Genomic DNA, 12,231 nt, shown 5'->3' on the forward strand with positions numbered 1-12,231 from the left:
ATGATTTCCTATACAAAACCTAACAGGAACAGAGTACTTAAATTTATTTATTAGCACACTGCAGTCACTGGATTTTCACAGGCTTACTGTCAATTTTCATTCTGTAATGACAGCTCACATCCCAGCTTGTCACATTGACATGACTTATTCTATTCCCACTTCTCAAAACCTACACTAATTCATTAATGTAATTTCATAACTTACTAGATGTGCTTGAAGGAAAGGATTGCTGTCACTCACTTCCCCTTCCTGAAGGCTCCCAATTACTGTCACATGAACTGGCAAATTAACCAGTCCAAGGCTTTCTTTTTTTCCCCTGTCCTGGGGAAGGGGGTGGGGGAAGGACAACTAACATTTTTATTGATCAGGTGAATTCATATATTACTCACAGGAAGACACAGTGGAATGTTTTTTTTCCCTTCACATTTCACATAAAAGAAAATACGCCTGTGATAATTTTAATACCTAGTGAGTAATACTGACACCACGCCCCATTCTCATCCTGCAGTGCCTAACGTGATAGCCACACCATTACACCCTCAAATACCAATGTGTAATTTACCTTACTGATACCAAGTATTTCTGTGGGCGCCTTCACAGTATGTTCTGAAATCATCTACATCATACCCAAGCTTCTGCTCGACAGAGCTCAAGTTGTTCCTTCTAAACTGGTCTAGTGAAGCTGAAAACCCACATGGAAATGGCTGCAATCATATAATTCCTCCTCAGAAATGCAACCAGAGACATCCCCACCCTATTTTGCTAAAAACGTTTGACTGAGAAGTTCCACTGAGAAAGGAGTGACCAGAAAAGCTAACTACAGATCCTGCTGAAACCACGGAAGTCCTCAGACTTGGAAAACCAGGGGGGAAATATTTCATTTCTGTGAACTACAGTGCAGAGACTTCGACACTTAACATAGAATAACCCAGCTGATTAATTTCTGATACACCTGGTATAGGAATACACACACACACCAAAAAAAGCCTGAAAGTGACTTGCCAGGTTTTTATGTAATCTTATTAGTCCTATTTTCACTCCTTCCTTTTCACAAATGCTACAGAAATGAGACAGAACATCACACATTAAGGAGAGATTAAAATTTTGCTCAAAATCACCACCCCACCATCCCCCTGGAATGTATTCTGCAAAAATTACAGTGCTTGGTGAAAAGATAAGCCTTCTTAACTCTGGTAACAATTAGAGAAAAGGGATAAATTTAGTACAAGTAGAACCTATGGAATTTATTTTGCTTTGCAGCCACAAAGCTGGCAAGTGTCTGCTTCCAGATCTCTCTTGCTCTAACCAGAAGGCTGCCCTTCTCTACCCTTAGAACAGCCCTTAAAACAGGAGGCTGAAAGAGAAATGCTACTCTCAGAATCCAAGCAGGCCATCAAAGGTGACTTATCACAACACAGGTCCTTAGCCTGTAAAGTACCAGCTGGGCTGTGCCTTTTTGCTTTCTGGTAAACTGTTTAAGAGGGCTTTGTCCACAGCCTTTCACTTCATTATTTTAATAATAATAATAATAATAAGTATCCTGCACTCCAACACACCTTTCATTTCTACATGCCGAGTCACCAGTAAAACACTAAGCAGCATCACTGAAGGGAAAGGGAAAACTAAAAAGCTACATTTCCAAATGCATTCTAACACAAGTCAGAACAAGGTTGTTCCTGATACCTCCAGCCATCTACTGTTATTGACAGGCAGCCTCTTACTTCTACAAAAAAGCAGAGATGGATGATTTAAAGGGTTTCCAAACACACCATCAACCCTTACTTTGAGCATCTTTTCTGTGCACTAAATCACAACTATCAACGCAAAACAAATTTTTCATCTCCCTGAAGATCCTCAACACAAATACATCCTTAAACCTGATGAATGCAATAGCTGATTCAGAAGAGGAACACAGAGGGAATCATGAGGTAAGCCATCTTCAAGTCAGGAAAAGGCTCTGTATAAAGTACAGCACAATAGACAAATGGCATTAAAAGGTATCACGGAAGCAAAGTTTTCAAACACCAGTCATAATGTGATTTAATACAGGCCACAAATACAAGAAACTAACAATGCGCACAAGCATTAGCAAGTCTAGAAGACATCCCTGATGGCTCACACCTTTTCCATGGAATCCAACAATAGCTGGCAACAAAAAAGTCACATCTAAAATAGTCTAGACTACTCCAAGCAACCAAAGTTTAACTAATTCTTACTTTCCTGAATAATATTTTCTTCCCACATGTCATATGGATCACCTTCAAAGAAGTTATGGTGTCTTGGCTTCCATCCTTAAAGCCTGGTTAAACAAGGAAGACTAAAATTAAATTTCACCATTTTAACTAAGGGTTTTTGCAGCACTACTAAGACCTCTCATTTAATTAATTCTACAGGAGGCCTTTTCATGCAATTAAACAGGAGAATGACTCATAAACAGGAAGGACAGCCTGAGTCGTAGCCTCTAGTTTAACTTACCCAGTCCATTCTATCAAGCCAGTTTAGCCTAACTTATTTTTATCTTTCTCCTTCCAAATCTACAGCAACAGCCAAAGTGGTCACGAGGGAGCGCACCATGAACAATGCTCCCTAACTTCTCACCAGTTGCAGAGGAAGCAGTGACATTTTGATAGTACCCGGTAAAGTCCAAGAACAGAGAGTTCCACGTTTGCTCCATTATCCAAACAGCCCATCCTGCAAGTCTGAATTGTCAAAGCAACAAAATTAATAGGCAATATGCCATCTCTGTTACCTGCATTAGCTAGCTGAATTGAATACTGGCTCAGAATGGAGTTAAAATCAAAGACAAATAAAATTCACTTAGAAGGAAAGTAGCTAATACCAGAGAAGGAAGGATCATTAAAGAGAACAGGGGAGGTGAAGACACCCATGATTCAGGAAAAAAAAAAAATCCTAAAATAGAGCATTTTAGCAAGCAAAGAAATAAAGACACCTTACAGAAAAGTCATTTCAAGACTGGAAAGATACATGGGAGAGTGGTATTTTCTTTGCAATTGCTTTAGTAATTTGTAAGACTTTGCCCTGTTCTGATCTATTTTTGAGACAAAATCTGCATTCTCTTTCCAGAGTGAGTAAGACTATGAATTACTGTCCCTCTGGAGCTGCTAAAAAAGAGCTAGTCATTTTCCAACTTCCAAAAGTTTTTGAATGTTAAAGTCTACCACACAATAATTAGTCACAATGCAGGTGACCAATGACAATTTCAGTATTATAACAAATATTTATCAAGATCTTTTGAATATGATTAATTGGTTCTGTGGTTTACAACAGGGTACTTGGTCAGTTTGGTATGTTACGTGTAAACACCTGAGCTCCTCCAACATGTCTAAGAACAACTGCCCAAAAACCATGTAAAATAGGCTTCTTAATTGCTCTAGAACAGCTCAAGAAATACCTATCTGACCAAGCTAGAAAATACATCATACACTACTGGGAAGATCTTTCATTTATAGAGGGGGACGGCTGAAACTTACTTCACAGTATGCGTACACTCCTACTCTTTCTTCCATACCTCCTGTCTGAAGCAGGACAGCACTTTGCTGTTTCCTACCTCCTCAAACCACTCCAAGCACCTCACTGTGGCACAAAACCCAGGCTTGATTTTTGTAAAAATGACCTGAAAGAGCAATTTTAAATTGTGCAACATCACAGAGATGATATCTTCACCGGACTCGTGAGCAGATTTTTCAAGATCTCATTATCACAACATTCAGTTGTAGGCAGGGGAAATTTTCTACTGAGCCTCCCAGAGAACAGCTTAGACTCAGAAACGTGAGATTTCATTATCATTAGGGTCACATAGCTGCCAGAATTATTAATGATCATAACAATGTTTATGCGGCATGCCACAATTTCAGAATGCCATGTAAGCCAATCAAACTCACTTTCTACTACTTCTTTCAAATTTAGTAGCCATTAGTTTCAAGGTCTCTCCTTTGGCTATTTCATCTTGGCACAGAATTTAAAAAAGTAAAGGGCACAAAACACTTTAGTCTTGCTGTACTGCAAGTACCATATTCATCAGATAAAAACACTGGATAAGGAAGTCTTAACACTTTCACTTGTTTGTACAGTTCCCAACATCAAATAGTACCTAAGGATTTCCATTCCAAATTGATAACAAAAGGAAGGGGGGGAAACAAACTGAAAGAATGTGACTTACAAGAAAAGTCAGTCAACAGTAAGTTTTATTTCACTCACTTTTGAAGGGCATTTATATTACACAGTGACTGTAGTAAAACATGGAAGAGTTACTCATTAAGTACAACTGCTACAAAGAGTGAAGAGTGCTAAGTCGCTATGAATAATGTTTACTCTAAAAACAAAGCACAGAGAAAGTTAAATGCTACTGAACGCTGGGAGTGTTCCCCAGAAACTGGTTTATCAATACGTAGGTAATTAAAACCAACCCCCTCAGCATGGATTTTAAGTCATTCACTTTATAATATCTCCACCAAACCTCATTCCTTTTGCCCAAAAGATGGCTCTTGAATTTGAGTTGGAGACCAACACTACCTGCCACAATTTATCAAAAGTAATTAGCTTGCAGGTCCCTGCAGACCTTCCACACATAATAAAGAAACAAGAGCCCTGCTATTCCAGTAGCAGCCTCCCCTTTCAAAACAATAGGGAAGTTAAAAGTTGTAATTGAAAAACCTTCCAACTTGCTCACTATTTGTGCTGAAGCGATTGCTAGAAATTATTTCAGGAGGAAGTTCTGAGAAGACCTTTAGAACCAGGCTACAAGCACGACTGCTCCATCAGCTGATCAACCAGAATTTTGTTACGAACAAGTTTGAAAACAACCATACCTCAACCTCCAAAGCTTATCCTCAGAGGATCTGATAAACATGGAAGCATCCTGAAAATAATGACATTTGGAATGCACAGATTTTATGTAAGATTATCAGCCTGCTTTTAAACAGTAGTTAATTAGATAATTTTAAAAACACCTATTAAACTGGCATAGTAGAGGGATGAAAAAAACCAGACTTCCCTTGTCAAAACAAAAAACAAACCAGAAGAAATCAGGATCCATGTGCAAAATCTAGATTCTCCCAGGCTAGCATATTTCAGTTCCTTCAGCTACTGCACCTGCTTTGTTTCTTCAGTTGTCTTGTAGCTTCTTGTAGCTTAGAACAGTCCTACTACAGAAGTTTCAGATTAACATAAGATGCACCCCCCAAACTCCAAGTATCTGTGCGATTGAGAAATAACACTTTACGTGGAGGATTAAATGAAGTGGTTCTGCAAGACTTTTTGCAAGAAATAAGCAGCGAGAGGGATCTACGCAGGAAGAAGATGTGGCTATTTTAGTGCCTTCAAGGTTGGAATAAAGAGTTGTCAATAAACCCTCCAGCTTCTGTAATACTGAATGCAAGACTCGCCCTACCACAGTATTACCCCTCTGACACAAACACTCTCTTCGGGGTTCTTTGTCTCAAATTATGCAGCAACCTCTGCCACAATCTATGTGAAGCAAATGAAAGATCTGTTCCTTCCTCCAGCCACACTTGCACTACTTTTTAGTTTAACTGCATATCCTCCATTTCTTATGCTGCAAAACAGGAAAAATTCAATTCTTCTGTCTGTTAAAACAACCCTCTTCCCTTGCCGCCTCCTCTCCTCCTCCCAACCATCTCATATGAAGATTTTTCTCAATGTTCCTAATAACTCCTCTTTTTTAAGAGTGTAGCTAACATTGTACAAAGTGGGTAAATGTGCACAATAAAGTGATCAAGAGAGATTTTTCTATATTATTCTACATGAGGTCCTTATCCTTCCCAAGATGCTTCCCTCCACTCTTTCCCTCCCCCACCTTTTTTTTTTTTTTTTTTTAAACACACACACCCCAGCATGCTGAGCAGAAGTTTTCCTGTAAACGTCTACAAAGGATGTCCAGGTCCTTTTTTATGGGAATTAATGTTAAAGTCTTTAGATTTTCTAAATGTCAATCGCTGGTGCTCAGGAGATGCTGCTAATTAGACAATATGACATTTTTCATGTGCATAAAGCAACAGTGTCTTGCTCACACCAAATTCGTCCTTGAGCCAGAGCCAAGAGCTACCTTCTGAAATGTAACAGTAAATACCTACTCACTGTTACTCTACCAGTCTTACTGCAAACTACTTATAGTCTGCCCGCATAAGATTTCTGCAATGTGTTTCTGATGTAGATAAGCCATCTCTACCCACGAAAAGTTGCCCTAGATCACATGTAGCTGCCTTCCTTCTCATTGTATTAGAAAGAAATCTCAAAGGAGGGGCAGGGGGACACTTGCATGACACACACTCCTCTAAATTCCAACACAGAGCAGTGCACAACCAGCACTGCTTCTGACAACATATTTGCAACAAATGATTTAGAAATCTTGATATTTCTATCACAAAAGCCTCTTCCTTCTCCAGCTGGTAGCACACAACGTGTTGCTACCCTGCAGTAACAGGAAAGCTATTTCCTCAAGCAGCACTCTACCCAGAAAGTCTTTTTATGTCAGAAAGATCTACTTACAATAAACTAATAGGACTTTTGCACCTTCTTGCCCATTACACATTTCCACAAATAAAAAAAGCCTTCATTAGAAATCAGTTAGCCCTTTGAAATCTAATACCATTTCATCTTTTACTGTACGGGTAACCAAGAAAATGAAACCGATGCAAAAGATAACAGGCAATAGAGACACTTCTCGAGAAAAACAAGTGGTCAAACTAAGTGATGGGAACTACACCTAATTCAGTATGTACTGTGGAATATCTCTGTACAGAAAGGAAAGTAACACAACATAAGTAAATATTTGTGGTTTTCTTTCTCAGTTATCATGAGTCCATAGGCTTCAGACTGCATTACTGTAATATAGCCTACACAGAATCTTGAAGGTCACACTGAAATTTCAGCTGGTGCAGGATGTTTATATAATGATCTTTCCCAACAGAAGCATATTATATCTCCATGCCTTTATGATGATGGTTTCATATTGGTTACCAAGTGCAGTCCAAGGCATTAACTTCAAATTCCTCTGGGGCTTATCTCTCATGTATTTCAAGTCAAACTCTTCTTTTCTTTTGTCTAACAGCCGATATTACTTGGGATGCTCCAGCAAACAATCACCTGATTTACTGGGTACAGAAAAAAGAACCACAAAACCACATAGTTTCACCTGCAAGATGATTCAGTGACTCCACTGGGGAAAAGAATTCTAAACAATGAGCAGGCTTTGCAAAAAATTAAAGTTTTACAAAGATTCATCTGCTTCAAAGGTACATTATAGTGGCTGCTGCATGGCTTTTTTGAGATGCTCAGGATGTTTGGGAGCCCAAATGCAAGTGAGTTCTTTCCTTCTAGTTCAGCTTTATGCTTCATATAATTTGAAAGCTACAATTCCATAAGGTCTTTCAAATGCATGAAACACTTTTTCCAGGTATCTAGCACGTAAACCATATGATTTCTCGGGTGGGATAATAATAAAAGAAAAAAAGAGTAATTTCCCTTCATATTATTACATACTACAGAACGGGAAAGGTCAATTCCGTAAGTATCATGAAACACACTTTTACAGCACTGGCTAGTTACGCAATATAGACCCTAAATAAAATGGAATGCCAGTCTTTGCCATCATTACCCAAGGTGACCACCAACAGCATCACCCAAGACGTCTGAATCACATATAAAGAGATTAAGTCAGTATACTAATGTACACACTCACTGAATCTCAGCTTCTGCAATGCTTAATTCAACAAGATTGATAATGGTTTCCACCCAGACTGCTGGTGAATCACTGGCAACATGGCTGAAGTTTTCAAAAGCAATCCTGTTCATTTCTGCTTTAGCATGACCACTTTCATATAATAATATACATGTCATAAGATGCCTTGAAATTAAACCCTGACATATTAATGTATGCAGTTTCTAGATTCATACATTCACCCGTTCATTGGAACATCAGTTTTTTAAATCATTATGGCATGCAATAATCTCATCATAAATGTCTAAAATATTTTGCTTTAAACTAAGCTAGTCTGAATACAAAGCTGACAAAAAAAAAAACACCAGAAAACATACAAGTAACTTCCCACTCATCTCCATTAAGGTTACTGCTGCTCAAAAGTGATTGACAAGCGCACCACTCAAGCCTCTGGTTGTCAAAACAGACTGCACTGATGGTACCTGTGTTTCTAAATTTCTCTCAAAGCAGCTTGTCAAGCTGCCTGCTTTGACAGAACCTTTTCTAGGACAGGAAGGTAAAGCAATAAGCTATTGCGGGGAAAAGAAAAGGTGCCTAACTGATAACGTCTGCTTCTATTTATGTTAGTGGAAAGCGTAATTTCACATCAACATTGCATATTAATGTACTGCAGAAAGCCACAGTGCTACTGGTGAAGCTTAGAAACCATCAATAAGGTACACACTCTTCTTAGGAACACTGGGTTATTTATACAACTATGAAGTCTCTTATTAGCTTCATTAACTTCAAACACAGAAATACAGACCTTTATAGTTGACAAAATTAACGGCCTCCACATTCTTATATAAGCCTGAAGGGTGTAAAAAAGTTAAGGTTAGGAACACATCAATTTCTGTTTTGTACTATTGCTGTGTTATCTAACAACTCCAGAGCTATATGATGTGAATAGAGTATAAATGCCGAATTTAACAATTGCATTTCTCTTTCAGGTAGAGTCATCAGATGATAACATTGCTAAACCAATTTCAATGATTAAAGCAGCTCTGCAACGGTCCAGGTTAGTTTGAACCTTTTAATCTTTTGGACAATTTTTTTTTCCCCACTTCAGCCATTTTCAATAGAGTAAGAACACACCAAAAACACTAGCTGCCATCAGAGGAACGGAAGATTTTTCATTCATACTTGACTGAAATAAAAAAACTATAGGAGAGCTACTCTAAGGAAAAAGGCATACATGCACGTGGAGAAAAACAAACATTCCCAGTTCCTAGGAAAAAACCCACATCAGTTCCCTGTTTTAAAACGGCACAGGCCTCACAATGGCTTTTGAGGACAAAAACTAACACCAGGACATTTCCAACCACCAAAGCACGTTAAAATGCAGCTATACCAACACTGCACTCCCGGCATGAAGCCTTACCCATCCTCGCCCTGTTAATCCAACAGCTAAAACAACGCCAAGGTGAAAGACTAGTGAAAGTAAGCGGAGTTTCCGTTCGGTTTTATCACGGTTTCTCCCCACGCAGAGAGAGGCCGGGGGCCACCTCGCTCTTCCTTCAGGCGCCACAGACAAAAGAGCGACAACTGGGAGAGGGTGTCCCCCCACACCGACGGCGGGAAGTGGGGGGCTATGGCTTTATTTCTTCCCCGCCCCCCGCTGTTTGTTTAACCATCACGAGTGCGACACGGGGATGAGTTTTCCCTTCTTTCCAGGCACGCAGCGCCCCTGGAAAAACAACAGCAGGAACAGGCCACACACAAAAGCCGCCTGTCCCTTCCCCGCCATAGCCTGAGGCGATGCCGCCTCTCCCCACCCCCCCGGGCCGGACCCAACCGCTGGGCCCTCCCCGCCACCCCCCCGCCTCCCCCGCACCGGGGACGGCGGCCTCCGCAGCTCCCTCCCGCCCTGCCCGGGGCGCTCAAAAATCGAGCCCGGCAAGAGCCTGAGGCCTAGCAAGGCAGGCAGCGACACGGGCCCCGCAAGCAAGTGCGGCGCCCAACCCCCCACCTCCCTTCCCCGGGAAGGGGAGCAGAGCCCTCCCGCCAGCGCCCCTGAGGCCAGCCCTATTGTTCCCCGCACCCTGAGCTCTCCGCTCCCCACAGCCCAGCCCGGCAGTGGGGGAGGGAAGAGGAGACAGCGCACTCACCACACGGGCCGGGCTCCCCGCAGCGGCTACCGGCCCCCTCAGCTGTGGCACACGGGGGCAACCGCAGCGCCCTGCTCTTCCAGCACTCGCAGGCCCCGGGGCTCCACCACCACCGTCGCCCGCCACCCCTCTGCCACCGCCGCTGCAGCAGCGGCCATCTTGTGCGTCGGCTGCCTCCCCTTGTCGGCTGCCTCCCCTTACCGCCTCCCTCACCACACCGCACCCCTTCGCCGCCACCACCCTCCCCTTCCTGCGCCCGCCCCTCGGGCAGACGGGGCGGCACCGGGAGAAAAAGCCGAGTCACGGCTCGGAGTGGGGAGGGGTGTTTGGTGGGATGAGGGACGGCGCTGTCGGTCGGGTGGGGAGCGTTGTCACCCACTATGGGGAGAGTGCTGTAAGCTCCTGGCAAGGCGGGGTGTGTGCTTCTCGTTGTCCTCTCTTGGCTTTTGGGTGGGTTTTTTTTTAGCTTTTTCAGATCATCTTCTCGTCGCCCATGATTATGGCGGTGGGTACAGCGAGGCTACGTGGTCCAGGTTGTGGCTCTTCGTGCGCTAAGCGTAGCTTGAGGAGCTGTCTGTGTGCTGGGAGCCTCCCGAAACCCCTAGCCCACCATTTTCTCTCCCTCAGCGCGCAGATCGGGGGTGGGTTGGAGGGGGCTTCTCTATTTGGGGTGCATTATGGTTCCCCTTTTCCCACTGCGATTGCCTCATCCCATCATGCCTTAGAGCTTGGGGGTTGGCTTATTTTCTTAACTCGGGGGGGGGAACACAAAGTAATGCTGTTACCACTTAGGTGGCCACGTAGGGCAAAAATGCTGTTGCTTTGCCCACTGGACCCACAGGAAGGTGCAGAGCTGGGCTTGCTGCTGGGAAAGGTCCCCTGTAGCTTTCTTTGCTACAGGACACAATCGTCAGCCTCACAGGTTAGATGTTAGGGCTCCACCAAACCTTCTTGTATCACACAGTATCTAGACTAAAGTTGGGCCACAGGAGAAACTTTAAAATGAAGTTATGTTACAAGTATTGATGAAGGCTTGCTGTGTTTAGTTAGTACATACTGACAGTTTTAAAATGCTTTGAGAACTAATTATTTAACAGGATGTTTCAAGGTGGCAACTAATTGATTTGCATTTTATGAGAACATGAGCTGTGGTGTAAAATATTAAGGAATTTGTCCAAATTTATTTCCACATTTAACAAAAATGGGTTTTGGTGGTCCCATCCTATTGCCCAGATATTTTATTATGGATATGCTCAGCTGGAGGCTCTGCAGGATCAATGCTGGTGTGAGGTCATTGTGCAGGATGCTGCATATGGAATCACTGCACTTCTAAACACTTCATAACACCTTAAGGAGCATGCACTGTATTATCAGTTCAATATGTGAACTGCAGAGGACTACGTGACCTTGCGATACAATTAAAACAGTGCAACAGTTCACCAGATACAAGTAAAACAGATACAAGTAAAACAGTACTACTCACTTCAGGTCAGAAGTAACCAGGCCCAGAGCTAGGGGCCTGAGACAGCAACCTGCAAAAGGAAGCTGGGTTGTGACATGTGGACAGAAACCCAGAAACAAATAGCAGAGGTAGACTGCTAGACACAAGGAGAAGACTATGTAGGGTGATGTTAATCTTCAGCTCCTATTTCTGACTCTTGTATTGACTACAGAAAGATTTTCATGTTACCTTTACAAGAAATGTGGCAATAGTAGCTAAATGTGTTATTTCTATCAATTTTTCTATGTTTTTTCTATCAGAAATTGTCTCTGTTATTTAGGCTTTTCCACCAAGCCCGTGAAGCTTAATGCTTATCAAGGATCAGTGCTTTAATAAAATAAAATAATATTAGGAACAGCTATTAAATTAATTTCTTAAAAAAGGTTTTTCTTGACATATTCATAGGTATAGGGGATCTTCTGAACACAGAAAGCTAAGATCTTTACAAAGACCACCTTTAACTTAGTGAGAGCCTTATTCAGAGTTACAAAAGAAGTGTAACTCGATGTGAATTGGGAAGTTTGCCATGGAAGTTTAGCATGGAAGTAAGTTTACCATGGAAATATGAATCTTAAGCATATGGCTGTTTTATTGATATTTCAAAGAGATCAACAGGAAAGATTTAGAAGTCTACAAACAGAAATTTAAATCAATGTCTGAAGCATCAGAGTCCTTAGTACCACCATTACACAATAAAACAGCTGAATAAATTATGTAATCAAGAATATTGTGGTTAGCCAGATTTGGAGGTCAGGAATGATCACAGATTAGTACGTTATTATATTTTTATCATTATATTGGCATTGTAATACTTCCGACTATGCCCCAATGAAACATTAATACCACTTGTTCTTAATGACTGTATAAATTACGTAAGAGCTTTG

General features: G+C 41.7%; 1 protein-coding gene across 10 annotated transcripts in view; it reads right to left on the reverse strand.

The window, feature by feature from the left end:
* RC3H1 (ring finger and CCCH-type domains 1) overlaps nt 1-10,072 on the reverse strand; it is a 71,943-nt gene extending 61,871 nt beyond the window's left edge. For 5 of the 10 annotated variants that reach the window (XM_064454423.1, XM_064454421.1, XM_064454417.1 and 2 more), the window contains exon 1: nt 9,847-10,071. The gene's annotated coding sequence lies outside the window, so the exon portion shown is untranslated. Of the gene's footprint in view, nt 1-8,504; nt 8,525-9,846 lie in introns of those variants that run through there. The other 5 variants (XM_064454420.1, XM_064454425.1, XM_064454424.1 and 2 more) reach the window with 3 other exon arrangements.
* Nucleotides 10,073-12,231: the final 2,159 nt, after the last annotated feature.

Source organism: Phalacrocorax carbo, chromosome 6 (assembly GCF_963921805.1).
Source record: "Phalacrocorax carbo chromosome 6, bPhaCar2.1, whole genome shotgun sequence".
Lineage (NCBI taxonomy): Eukaryota > Metazoa > Chordata > Aves > Suliformes > Phalacrocoracidae > Phalacrocorax > Phalacrocorax carbo.